Source organism: Stenella coeruleoalba, assembly GCF_951394435.1.
Source record: "Stenella coeruleoalba genome assembly, chromosome: 9".
NCBI classification, from domain to species: Eukaryota; Metazoa; Chordata; class Mammalia; order Artiodactyla; family Delphinidae; genus Stenella; species Stenella coeruleoalba.
The window spans coordinates 52,915,903-52,931,196 of NC_137155.1; the positions used below are offsets into that span (position 1 = coordinate 52,915,903).

Here is a 15,294-nt window from a genome sequence, read left to right on the forward strand (position 1 = left end):
TTCCATACAACACTTGGGATAGAGCTTTCATTACAACTTAAAATGACAGTAAGTTCAGAAAACTGATGAAAAATGTCTAGAGGATCTTCAAAAGTTACTTTTAAAAAGCTTAACAAGACAAACTATACTTCCTGAGCAAAACCAGGATCAGTTTCTTGTGCTTAGAAATGGTTGATCCCAAAACATAGGTATCAACCATTTTGAGGAATCTTCAATAAATGCCAGGCTATCAATTAAACAGGAAAACCGTAATTTCTTTAGTGTTAGAACAATTTTGCTAAACTTATTGGTGTATAGGCCTTTTTTAATTTATAGATTTTTATAATGACTTGCTACCTAAAAATTCATGTTCTTCATATAATTGTTCAGGGGGGAGATTTTAATAGATTTTTCCATCTTCATAGATTTCTAAAACCTCTGAGAAAGTGTATAGCCAAAGCATTATTGTGTCTCTGGGACAAATCAGTAAGGAGAAAGCATTCTAGATGAGTGTGTATCATCTAATACAGCAGGTAGAAGTTGATGAAAACTATCATCGGGTGATGGTCCTAAAATGCCTCAAGCATCCTACTCTTCATTGGAACTAAGAATAAATCAAGGAGACAGAGAAAGTGGGGATGTACTTTCATAGGGAATTACAATGGGCAAGGGAGAGAATACAGTCAAGCACTCTAACATCTCCTGTTGTTGTTTACTTACAGAATCTGTACTTTGTAAAAACTGACATTAAATACTATAGGACGAGCCTAAAATGTTCTGATTATGTCAATCTTATTGTTTCTGACATATATCTAAATAAACACCATAGTAGTGCCAACAATAAGAATCATGATCAGTAATTTCACTTATCATTTTGATAGACCTGACCATTCACTAAGTGATTTCAGAAGCATTACTTCAGTGTAGAAACACAGCCGCAATTAGTATTTTACAGATGATGCAATCGAAAGTCAGACAGCATGCAGCACCCTGATATTTAGGAGCAAGTAAGTGGCAGAGCAGAAAGTCAGCCAACACTTCAGCCTATAAGTCTGGGTTTCTTCTCACTATATCCTACTTCTACTCTATTCCTCAAAACGAATTAAAATCGCCAAATCTGTTGGAATTTGCCACTGAGTGTATTTTCTACATTATCAAGTCATTATTTCCCATGGTATAAAGTAGTCATTCAAATAGAGAAAGAGCAGGAAAGAGAAGTAACATTTGCTGGTCACTCACTACCTGCTAGGTGGGAAATTTTTACGATCATCATAGGTATTCTAACAAGCATATTAAAATTCATTCTGATCCCATATTAAAATAATTTCAGCTGGGAAAAATATTAGACATAATTACTATTATCACTTTGGTTTTGAAATTATTGACTACACATTGTTCATTTAACTAGAATAAGCTCTCATTTCTCAGCAATCATTCTGTGGAAAATCTAGCCTACAAATTGTTTTCAAATATGACATTTTGGTGAATACTACATTTAACAACTCATGAAGTTGACAATAATGTTATACTTCACAGACATTTAATAAAACATTTATTCATTTAGAGTTTGCCTTTTTTCATAATTTCCAGGGAATAGATTTTTTTTTCTTGGTCTCAAACCTATTTTTGCAGGCAACTGCAAAACCCATGGCCCCCTAATGCTGTGCACTTGGTGCCTAGTAAATAACATGGCCTGGGCACTGTGCCAGGCACTTTGCAGACCTTACCTCATAAGATTATCTGTCTAGTAAAAATAAATAAATAAATAAAGCACACTGGGTTACAGATAACAGGTTGCTGCAGCAAAACCCCAGAAAATCTATAAATAAGGAGGATGATCTCCTATGAATTCCTACCACACCAGCAATTTCAGTGTTCTCTATCTGAATAACAATCGAGTCCAGTGGGGAAAATAGCAGTGAAAATAAAGTGTAAATTGAAAACACAGGAATAAAATTATTTTTCCCTTTAAAAATGTTACTAGAAATGTTAATCATGTATGGACTATATCTGATAAAAATCTATCAACGTCAGTTCATTAGTTGTGACAAATATACTATTGTAAGATCTTAACAACAGGTAAGATGGGTGTGGGGTAAACCAGAATTCTCTGTACTATATTTGCAATTATTTTATAAACCAGAACTATTCTAAAATAAAAGTTTATTTCTATAAATACAATTACAAATAAAAAAGGTTTTAAACAGGAAAAAATGGCCCTAATATCTTCTCTTTACCCTTTCCCTTTCCTTTCTTCCCCTTCATGGATAATTCAGTCACAAAGCCACTGGGTGGGGCAGTACTAACCACCCATGCAGAGGGCAGCTTGTTAAGGAAGGATGGAGTTCAAGTGTGGTGAATAAGTAATCACATGGGGAGAAGGCAACAGGCATCTTGCTGTTAAAGAAAGGAGTTACAAACATGGAAAGAAAACTAGAACACTATCTATCCTGTGGTGATGAATTGAAATTGGAGGTATCAATCAGCATGAACAAATGATTTTCAATATATATATATAGAAATATCAATTTAAGAGAGAGAGAGAGAGAGTGTGTGTGTGTGTGTGTGTGTGTGTGAACTGTCCACTGAGGAGGGCCTGGGATCAGTTTCATTTCAACAGCAACTAGTAGACCTAGGGCCCAGATACTAATTTCTAAACATCATTCTCAACTAAAAGAAACTAGGGTTCTTTAGAGAAATAGCTGGGCAGTAACTGGTATGGGCAGTAACTCCCCATATTTCTGGAGGGGAGCTTGACAATATGATTCTAAACCCTTACAAAATATATAATCATTCCTCCAGATATTTCACATCTGGAATTATCTTAATGAAATTATGAAATGAATTAACAAAAATGAAGATTCAAAGATGTTCATTTAGTGTTGCTTATTTTAAGAAAGATTTAGACAATTTAAAATGCTCAAGAGGATCTGTTAATAAAAGCATCTGTACATTGTAATCTATGTAGCCACTAAACATAATTTTATTGCTTTATGTTTTATTAACACATTGTGTATGCCTTTATATACTTTTACACAGGTTTTTTAAATATACTTTTAATGTACTTTTGTATTTATTTATGTTTTATTAACACTAAAGGGCATTCATAATATGTTACTAAGTGGTAAAAGCAAAGTAGAAAGCCATAATAACACAGGGTGAAAAATGTGTGTGTGTGTGTGTGTGTGTGTAACAACATCAGTGATGTATATTAAGTAAAACTCATTATATGTGAAACTAAACACATAACTACACACAGCTGCAACTGAAAAAGAGAATCACAAAATATGCATAATTGTTAATTTCTTGAATTGTGATGTTCAGGTGAATATGATCTTCTTGTTCCTTTTCTTTGTTTTCAAAATTTTCTATAAGAAATGTATATGACCTGGTCATATAAAATAATAAAGGAGTGGAAACCTGGCCAGAATGCATATGAGCCACTTCTCAGTTTTGTTTATACTGCTTTACCTTGGTCTCTGAGAGGGGGCACTAATCACCATTATTAATGATGGCAACCTTCCACTGTCAGAAGAAGCAACACAGCTGAGAGGCTGAGGACACCTGGACAGGAGGCATTCACTCTGAACTAACTGAAAGTACTGACTGCTATCTCCTCACATTCCGATAAGGGAGAAGACAAATCAATGTTGTCAATAAAGAGTGTTTCTGTGTCCTTGAGAGAAGATTTTATGCATAGAAAAGACCATTCCTAGGTTTCCTTTGGTTTGAAAGCTTAATATTAAATTTATTCAAGGTGCAAATTTAAAAGCCTAACTCACCCTTAAGTTTTTAGATCAATTTACAAATTATTAGTCTAAAATATTTTAATAGTAACTTATAAGAAGATTTTGACTGATAACTGGTCCAATTTTTAAAAATAATTCTTGTTTTAAAAGCTATCCCTTTAAAAATTGTCTGTCAGAAAAACTGAATAGATAGGTAGATAAACAGATGGATAGATTATAGATAAATATGTAAAATCTTAAATGATCCAATACTATACGTAACTTAAGATTTCAACTTAAAGTGAATCAATCAAAACATCTAAATAATTTATTCTATTACACATTTTAAGATAGAATCAAAAGTCTAGGCTGTTACTTGGTGGGGCAAATTCTCTTACACACTAGAAATCCTTAAATATCAAGTACGCGCAGATCTCTTCTTAACACAAAAATATTGCTGCTAAACATTTAACTAGGCTAAATATTTCTACTGTAAATTATAAATCTTCCAAGGTTAAAAGCTCTTTATCCATGAAGGAATGGATATCACTACAAATAGTTTTGAGGTTACCTTCTCAGCCAATTGAAGCTGTATGTTGGTTGGAGATTTTCACCAAGCTGCTGACTGGATTTTGGTCAGTGCCATTAAGGGTCACCTTGAGACCTATTCATAGTCTATAACAGGGACTTTGTAACTTAGCGAGGGTTGAGTTCAAAATGTTGAAAGTGACATAGCCCATATTCCAGATTTACTCATACCCTTCTCAAATTTTTAAGTTAGATTAACTTTCATCCTAACTATGCCATTTAATTAAATCCAACAATGTTGAGACACTGCTTCATTCAGTTCTGAATTATTTTTAGATTCTTTCTTTCCATTAGGACCACAATTCCTACATATACATATATTCCACAACATTTGACTGAATTTTAGATCTCTCTTACAGCTAGCAGTCACAGTGTCTAAAGTCTTTCTCCTGATGAACATGTATATATGCACACGGATTTGGAGAGAAAGCAGGAGTGAGAAGACTGTTAAATCACTGGTAAACCGTTCAGTTTGGGGGCAAAGAAACGTCACTGTCTTTTTGCTACCGTACTTTCTACCCCAGGCAAGTTGATAATATAACACTTAACTGACAAAGCTTAGGAAATAAGTTCTACTTCTTAAAAATTTATTATTTATTTATTTAAAAGGAATCAGACCACTTCTCCAGTATACTTTTTGGAAGAGAGAGTGAAGTAAAGTGCAAGCTCAATTGCTTGGCCTGCAATGTGGTGTCACATGGGCATAGGAAGTTAGCTGTATCACAGCCACCATGCTGCCCCTCACCCTATAGCTCCCACTGACAGCAGAGTCCCAACACCCAGAGAGCTCAGCACCTTAGTTATAGAAACTTCAGTTATAGAAACACCAATTTGACTACAGAATTTAATAGCGAAGGAGAAACGATGCTGCCGCCTCATATTTAGAACACCCTGTTTATACTCTCCTGAAGGCAGAAAGGTAAAATAGACTTAATTGTGCTCAATTGTGCTCTAAATGTGCTCATTTTAGAAACAATTATTCACTGATTCTCAATGCCAAAAGAATGTCAAAAAATCAAAAAAGCAGTCCATAAACTAACAAAAGAGTTACAGCTGAAATCCTTCATATTGTATAGTTCTCACCAATCTAGGAGAGCTCCAGTTGTATCTGTGCCGTGAATAAAAAGACATTGGCATCCAGCACCAGGATTATCATCGGCCTACTCAGAAAAATGATTAATTTAAGATAAATAGATTCTGGCTTCAGATACCCTGATTATATTGTATATTCCAGATACTGCTGTATAGCAACACTCTCTCCATTCAGACGTTATCAGGTATTCAGAGGGATGTTCTTTTCTACTCACGTAACACAAAGCATTCAAGATTTAATCTAGCTCCCTGTATGCTGTGGCTCAATTTTATTTCACTTTACCATCACCCTACCAATACAAATCTCTTCTTCTTTAACTTTTCATAACATAAACATATTTTTGCTCCTTTCATTGCCCACCTTTTTATTTCACCATATAAAAATGGCTTAAAGGATGATAGTAAAATTATGCCACTTAAAGCAAATTAATAAGTCAAATAGAAAACAGCAATCACAACCTGATAACATATTTTTAAAATTTTGCAGAGCATGAGTGCTTTAGTTTTCCCTGAAAAGATTTTACTTTTTCTAAAGATCCACTTTTTAAAAGTATAAGTTGTAAGTGGAAAGTTGTCTTCAGTCAAAAAAGCTATTGACTATTTTTTAATTTACAGTTTCTTAAAGGCAAAAATGATATGTACTAGGCCAGTATTGTTTTTCAATACAATAGAACAATTTTCCTCCTTTTATGAGGCATAGGTCTTAGAGAATGACTTCATAAAAAATATAAGACTAGCCTGGTTCTTAAATATATCATTGGAGGCAAATTCTACAACTAAGGATGAGATACTGCAAACAAGTCACACCATTCACCTCCACATCTGGAAACTCATTAAATATCACTTCCCACAATCCTGTGAGCCTGAATCCATAGTAGGCCTTTAGTCAAGAGTTGAAGTTTAAAAGTATGCTTTCTTTTTACTGTAGTGCTGTCTTATTACTGAAAATTTACACACACACACGAGATAGACATTGAATACGGCTCCACAGTAATTAGGTACAATATTTTGTGGAATAGATAGAGATTTAACCTGTAAGGCAATGACTAGGCCAGACTAGTGCAACAGCAAGTGTAACAAATACTCAAGCTGTTTGGCCAAAAGAGCTGAAAATTCTAAGGAGTGGGAGATCCAGATGACCTTAATATTTGACCCTAAAACTTACTATATGATTCTGAGAATTTTGCCTTTATAGTTATGCTTTTAGGCATCTTGTATCGATGGTTGGATTTTTCTGAGTATATCACAACTGAACAAAAGTGGCTTAGCCAACTGAAAATTTAAAAGTTTTACAAGAACTCAAAATATTCACATGGAAATCATAATTATTTCTACTAACTAGATCACTGGGTTAGGAGTTTAGACCTTCTAATTATTTCAGCCAATATCTTACAAAATGTAATGCTTAGAGCTTCTTGAGGCTAAAAGAGGCACAACATAATTATTTATCAATATTTCAGCACACAAAGACACACCGAGTCCAGTGTAGTTTTGCCTAGGATCCCTCCTGGGATAAATATTCATATTGAAATGGTTTTTCTTTGAGGTCAACAGTGGCAATATATGCTGAGAGGTCCCTGTCATAGAAACAAGGAACTAGAGTAACAGATGAGGCATGGACCAGAGAAGCATTCATGCATCTCCAGCAGATGCTAGCACTGAGAAATGATGATGGAGGACCAGATGCCTACACTGCCCCCACTGTCATGTTACTTAAGATCCTGGGAATTTGTCCTCCCAAGTAAAGTAGTCACCCTAGTATACTTTCGTAATCTGTAACTCACTTCAAAAATAAAGTGACCGCTCCTTATAATTATATATATTAAACCAGTGATATTTAGTATCCCATGAGGCTCTGAAATGTCCCAAATTGCCAATGTTAGTGGGTGTAGTTTCTGAAGAAATATGGAATTTTCCTGAATTAGAATGAGCAAAAGACCTTCAAATTCATCATAGGCTGGAAAGGGTGCAGGATGATAAACGCTTGCTGGCTAAATTAATGAAAATCTATTTAGATGTCTAGGACACAGACAATTTTTTAAAATATTTCACTATGTTGTTTTTACTACATTGCTTCTCTGGTTACATAAAATAAAAATTACGAGGTTACTTAGACTTGGATTAATAATACTCTTCCTTTAAAAAGAAATGCTTTTAAAAGTTTCATTCTAGCCTAAATCCTCATTATATATATGGAATACAACAATATTTTAGCAGGTATTTCTGACTCTAAAATCATGCCTTTCCAAACATCTCAAATACAATTATTAATACCATTAAACGTGGCACCCATCATATTACTTCCCTGGGTCAAAACATTTAAAGGTTCTCTATTGCACATCACAAAATTCAGATTCCTATAACTATTTTTTGAATAGCTCTAGCACCACTTTACTCATTGAAACATCTATCATATTTCCTGAAAAGTACTCTAGTAAGAAATATTACCTCTCTCTTTCAGTATTTCACGTATATGTGTTTTTGTCAACCTTTCTATAAGATAAGCAACTGGAGCGCCATATTATTAATTAGCTTCTTTGTGCCATGTCTTCCTTAACAGTAAGAGGAATTTGTTGTCAGTGGTGCTAAGTTCCCTCCCAACTCCAAACTTTTATTAGTTCACTTTTCTCCACTCCCCACAGCACACTGATCAAAGTTAAACCAAAAGCAAACACCAAAATAGATATTAATTTACTGATGATGTGTTCTAGTATATTATATGGACCAGAGTACATACTTGTACTGAAAATATAAAGATTACTCCAATCATAATTATCTTTGTGTATAGAAAGCAACTTCTCCATTACTAGAGATTTTTGAAAAACTAAGATTTGTTGTGTTGATGTCACATGACATAAAACACACAACAAGTGTGTTAGTAAGCCATACATCTTTAGAGCCCATCCATCTGCCAAAGAACCAGAAAATAAATCTGATAAAGGAGGAAAAGTAAACGTAACTCAGAGTTCAGTGTTATTAGCAGTCTCCAACATCTCTGTATAGAAGTGATGATCTTAAAATATTTTCAAAGTGTATAAATGCATTCCATTCTTAGACTCCACCTTCATGGCTGGACACAACAGCAATTTAGAAAAACACAGCATGCTAGTTTTTAACAGAGAAAAACCTAGGATCACTGAAGCATAATTACCCTATAATCTTCCTCCTCTGTAATTTACTATCAAAGTACTTTCATTCTTTATCACCAAATGTTTTGAAGAGTGGTCTACTATTTGACCACTTATTCTACATGGACTCACTGATCAACTGCAAACTGGTTTCTCTCAGCCATTTTACTGAATCTATTTTTTTTTAATCTATTTTTTTAAGCCTCCAGGAAACTTATAATTGCCAACATTAGAAGGTCACCTCAGTCCTCAAGCTTTCTGACCTCTCTTTAGAATTTTATCAGTACCATCCACTTTTAAACCTCTCTCCGATATTGACCTTCAAGGCTCTGTGTTTTCTTTGTTCTCCACCTCTGATGTTTTGCCACTCTTTCATTGGGTCCCATTTGCCCACTTCTTAAAATTAGGTTTACATGGTACTCTTCTCCACCTCCACTGTCTCCTTTCCTTTCAATATCTTACAATCACATTGGTGATTTCAACTCTTCCCTCAACACAGATTACTATCAAATTTGCATCACAATCCAGACTTCTCCAGTTCTCCAGATTCTAATTGCATTTATACCTGCATGTTTCTATGGCAACTCCACTTCAACATAATACATACAAACTATTTTTCCTCCAAAAAAAAAAAAAGAACGCAAAAACGTAGATCTCTCAGTTACTGACATTCAAGCCCACAGAGTCATCTTTAAATCCTTGCATCTCTCACCTCCCACATACAGTTGATTAAGTCATGAATAGCTTGGTGATGACTTGCATATCTTCCTCAATCTCAGCAACTGCTTTAGTTCAGATTCTAACTATCCAACTGGGCTAAAATCTTTAAAGACCAATCCTTCTCTCGGTAGTATGCCTTAGGCTAGTTATATAAAGATCTCATGTCGTGTAAGGTTTTTCTGGACTGAGCCTCCTGCATTGTCTTGATAACGGCTCCATCTTTCATCTCTGTGCCTTCTTATCTTGACTCTCAGTCATTAAGCCCAGACACCCCTTGTTGAACCTGATTCAGGATCTGCCATTTTACAAGTTCTACCCATGAGGAGGCTGTTAAGCTAGCCTCTCCCAGACTCACAAAGAGAACAACATGTGCATTACCTTTTATCAAACCATGACCACAGCCTTATTGGGTTTTTTTAGTGTCAATTTCTTCTTTGGAACAGAACAATAATGAAGACAGGCTTAGAACATTTGGAATATACAAAACAAATATCATCACCAAATTCCACCAGTTTTAACATTTGGCTAGATTTCTCTCTACTCTGGTTTCTATATCAAAAAAAAAAAATTAGAATCACATGCTACATATAATTTTGTGTATTATATTATTTACTTTAGAGAATAACCATTTTTCCCTGCATTTAAAATATTCTTCAGAAATGGTTTCAAGGCACCATAGTAATACATAATTAATACAACTATTCAATTTTTCAAAGTCCTCTTTTAATTCATATAATAACCATCTTTACATTAAAATCTTTGTCAATAATTTTATTTCTTTATGATATGTACCTGGAAGACACATTACTTAGTCAAAAAGTATGAGATTTTTAAGCTTGTAATCCATATCATCAAATTACTTTCCAGAAAACTTGGACTAACTTACTTTTTGACTGGCAGAGAGTAAGGGCACTCATTCACCAACTACAGAATTCTTAAAACTGCTCTGGCTACCCCCAGCATCCCTCACCTCTAATTCCTCTGTTCTTCACAGGCAACTTTCTAAACACAGCTACGATTATAGGTGCTCAAAAAATCCGTGATTCCCTCCTACACACAGAGTAAAATTCAAACCTCTGAGCATGGCGTCCAGGTCCTCCAAACACTGGCTGCAACTTCCTTTTTTTCCTTCTCTTCCACTTCTCTCCTTTGCTCACTCTCAAGTCTAAGCCAGCAGCTCTCCTCCAGATAGAGAATCACCCGGAGAGGCTTTCGCAAATATATAGAGTTCCATTCCACACTAATTAAATAAGAACCAGGAGCCGACTTTTTAAAAAGTTCTCCACCAGATGATTCTAATAGCCAAGGTTTAAATTACCACAATCCAGCCCATTCTGCCTTAAAGCGAAAGAGAGAGAGCCACTGGGAGAACATGTCAAAAAGGCACATTCTTGGCCCTCACTTTAAGCGTACTGACTCACACCTTTTAGGGCTAGAGACCAGGAAGTGGCAATTTAACAAAGCTGCAGATTCTGTGGTCTGAGAACTACACTCTAGCCAAACCAGACTATTGTCATTTTCTTAATGAAGTGAATGTATGTCCTTTGCCCTTTATGCTTCAAGCTTACAGTTTGTTTGTACCTTCCCTGATCCCCATCTCTGCCCCACTGCCACTCCCTACACACACTCAGACATACAAATCACATCTTTTTTTATGCTCGGCTTTGCTTATTCTTCCAGCCACATTTAATTGTTCTGGCATTTATGTTTTCAGTGTCCATTGTTTATGTCTTTATTATAGTATTTCTTCTCTCCAGCCCTGTATTAAACATAGTTGTGGAGACTTTAAGCTCCACTAAGAGAACTGAATTTTTCATGTGCAGATACAATATCTGATTCACAAGAAGGTCTCCACAGTGTCTGGCATATTTTTCTACAAAGAGTAGACATATGTTAAATGTTTATGCTAAATAACAAAGCATTTCTAGCCTGCATTCTCCTTGATAAATAATTACCAAACACTGTTCCATAATGCTTTGGCAAAAAGAAGCAATGCCGGAGAAGGTAATCTAGTTTTCTTTTTTTATAAGTCTTAAAATATCTAGTGATTTGGTAATAAGCTCACTCTGGTTTGCTCTGCTAAATCAAGTGTATGTTGTCTACTTAATAGTTTATGTGTAACTGAACTATTATAAATCAACTATACTTCAATTAAAAAATAATAATAGAAAAAAATAGTTTATGTATACGCTTAGTGAAAGGTTCTACCCAAGTTATTAGCCATTTATTTAGACCATTAATTCCCTTACACTAATTATTTAGATATGTCAAAACACAAAGAAAGATAGTGGACGGGATTTAGAGTTTTCTGTTTTTCTAGTACACGAGGACAAGTGAAAGGTTAGAGTGGGATCTGATATTCCAGGTAGAAATCAAGTTCTGTTAATGCACATCCTGACCTTCTAAAGTAATGAATTCAAGAAACATTCACAAAGCCACTCCCCAAATCTGTTTCCCTGAAGGCCGTGCCCAAATGTGAACTCTCCCATTAAAGTTTCTAAGAAATCCCAGCCACCCTTTCTACCTCAGTGTTTCTAAAGCACTGAGCAACATTTGCATGGTATTTATTGTTTTTTCATGGACATCTCACACTCCTACTGGACTCTAAACTCCTAAAATTAGGGACCAGGTGTTTTTCATGTTTGTGTTTCTTACAGTGCCTATGACATTACCTGGCATATCAAAGGTGTAGATAAATCTGAAATGAATGGGAAGTTAAAGACAGTACATCAATTTTATTGGATCACAGGCATAATGTAGGAATTTTCCTTTCAATTTACTTTCTCCAAACTATATGCTATCCTCCATTTCCAGAAGAATTGTCATGTCATAGAGGAGCAAAGAATGACCCTGTGATCATGAATAGACAGAGGGAACAATTCATCTTCTCCTTACCCTCAGTAGACAGAGTAGGGAGTTTGTTGAGAGCATTTTTGAATTGTGTGCAAGGTACCTATGTACCCCAATAACTTTAGTTCCCTCTATTATAAATTGTTGGCAAAATTTCTACCTACCTTATAGGCTTGTTGTAAAGATTAATAAGTGTAAAAACATCTAGTAGAAGATGCATGGTAAATAATCAATTAATGGTATTTAATCTTTTTAATCTGTTCCTTCCGCCTTACAAAGACAAAAGGACACTGGAAGATTGTTTTTTCAGAAACATTTGGCTCCAGATAATAAAACCAGAGTGTAAAGTATATAGCGAATATTGAGGTGCACTGCTTGAACGGAAATACAAATATATGTTGTGTGTTTATGTGAGATAAGTTGGATAACAACGATGGATAGATAGAATAATTGGAAGAGGACTCCTCAGTATAATAAATGTTAGTTCAGGTTCTGCCACTTGTTAGTTGTTTGAACTTGGGTATCTATTCGAAACAGATCTCTCTGGGAGGAGAAACACTGAAGTCTTTTCATCCCATTGGATAGATAGAAGAGTTCTTCCGCTTGAGTCACCACATGACGGCAAATAGCTGACCCTTAACAGATGAAACACAAGGACTGTGGCATCTGAAAACTCAAATGCTAAGTGTCCATTAAAAGGAGAGTCTACGATTATAATTACATATACCAATCAATCAAAAACAGACCAGACTGTGTTTTTTCTATTCCTATCTGCCCAAAACTTTTCTCTTGACACTTAAAAATACGACTGATGAAAGGCAAGGAAACAAGGTTAGCTGCCTTTAAATGTTTCAGATCGCCATGTGACAGTGAAACTAAAATTTGGAAGAAACCCCCCAGTAATTAAAAATGCATCAAGAAATGGAAAAATACATTGGGAAAATGTAGACCAAATTATTATCTATGGTGGTAAAATTCGTTGTTTCTAAATGTTTTAGGTCGAACCATACAAAATTGTCAACATCAGTTTCTTATATGTTTTAAGCCGACACCAAAAAAGAGATTATCACTCTATTGAAGAAGGGATGGTTTAGTGATATTTAATGTGGTTTACATGGGAAATTATAATGATGAAAGATTATCATTTTTCTATCAGGTTTATATTGGAAGAACCAAGATATATGAAAGAAAAGGAAAACACAAAGCACACATGGGGAGAAAAATCACAACTGAGCTCCTTTTCATAGGGGCAAAAAAAGTAGAACAGTTGTGCTTTAGTTAAGAATGGTGTCATGAAGAGGAAGAACCTTAACTATGTATAAAAGGTTAATTTAAGTTTGTGTGTTCTAAAGGAGCTTCTGGGTAGCATTGCCCTATAAATTCTCCCACTGACATTGATCAATGCCAGTGTTAAGTAATAAACCCTGCAGTTGCATGTCCCCATTTTCTCTGTTATAATCCATAATTGTGGATTGGAAGTAAGTGCCAGAAATCACTCTGGACCTGGTAAAGGCAGAAGCTCCCTCTCCCAGAATTCTATGGAAGGGAAATAAACAAGAAAGACTTCGTAAAATCAGTATCTTCTGAAGTTTATGAAGCAGACGTATCATAAGGTCTTACAGTTTCATACTCTTGGCTGAATAGGTGAGGTGGAAAAGACTAGAAAACATTGAGGGTAGAAGACTCCTACTATAATCTAAATAAAGAGCTAGGATTATGAAGGAGGCAGTGGTAATCAAGATACATTTCAAAGTGAGTAAAAGGACTTAGCAACAGAATAAAGTTGGGAGGTAACTTTTAGGGAACATGAAAAGACAAGATCAAGGATGTTGGCCTAGGAGATGAGAGAAAAATGTGAAGTGAGTCACAAATTGGGATATTTGTAAAGGAAAATATAAAGAAAACAACAGTTACAATGTTGGCATTTTTTAATTTGGAAGGGTAGAGGTACATCCAAGGAGAAGAGTTGTAAATAAGATTACAAGTTGGGAGTCTTCTGTACAGAAAAAAAATACTGGAATGGGAACTCAGTTTTTTTTCTTTTTTGTCAACCCCAGCAAATCAGTTGTATCTGTCTTGAGCCTTAGATTGAGAAGCAGTCCAAGTCTACAGCTGGACTCAGCAGGAAAGACTCCACGGTCAATCAGCAATGTGGATCATTCTATCTGTAGAGAAGCATGGTATCAAGGACCACCCACCTGACCTCACAAAACAGAAGCACAGGTGGTGCTAAGCAAATTGGTCAAGGAGATAAAGTGACTCAGAGGAGCTGTGTGATGATTACAGAGCCTCAGCATTGCCCAGAGGTGGGTGTGAGAAGGAACTGGACTTGACCACAAATCAAGATTTGGGGAGAAATTCAGAAAAGTACAGACTCATAGAAACCAAAGGAGTGGAGATGGCTATAAAGGAAGCTGTCAACATAATTACATTCTGCAAAGCAGTAGGAATGAGGGTAAGAACGATCTCTACCCTGGGCAATGATAAGTTTCTGTGCACCCTGGGAAAGACTGTATTGTATCAGGGGGTGACGAAGTGAACCACAGTGAGGAATTATAGCCAATTTTTATGTACCACACAATTAAGGAATATCAAATCACCTCTTAGCCTCCACTTTCTGGGACAATTTATCCCTGCATATTATTAAAACCAGATCATTAGTTTGGATAACACAAACCTTTGGGGGGAGGAGGAAACATATTCTAAGGTTTAATTTTTTTAATTGAATAAGGGTGTTTTCTAACCTTGTTTTAAAATTGTGGTTTAGAGCTCATGTGAATGCAATTTTAAGATATATTGTTAATTTTTATTCTAAAAAGTAACTTAAGGGACTTCCCTGGTGGTCCAGTGGTTAATACTTAGCGCTTCCAATGAAAGGGGTGCAGGTTCATCCTGGTCAGGGAACTATGATCCCACATTCCGTGTGGTGCGGCCAAAAAGATAAATTAATTTAAAAATAAAAAATAAAAAGTAACTTAAATTTACATTAAATTAAGAAAACCAAACGCTATAGAAGAACGTTCTTATAACAGTCACCATTACACAGAATCTGGTATGTGTTCTTATAGTCTTTAATTAGTGCATAAATACCTCTTTACCCTCAGTAGACAGGGAGGTTGTCGAGAGCACATGTGAATTGTGTGCAAGGTACATAACTAATCCATGCTTTGGTTTCCTCTTCTATAAATTGTGGACGAAAAGAACAAAGA

At 35.4% G+C, this 15,294-nt stretch overlaps 1 protein-coding gene across 4 annotated transcripts in view; it reads right to left on the bottom strand.

The window, feature by feature from the left end:
• ZNF804B (zinc finger protein 804B) overlaps nt 1-15,294 on the bottom strand; it is a gene marked incomplete at its 3' end in the record, with an annotated part of 871,582 nt that overhangs the window by 436,175 nt on the left and 420,113 nt on the right. The gene's annotated exons all lie outside the window — the stretch shown is intronic.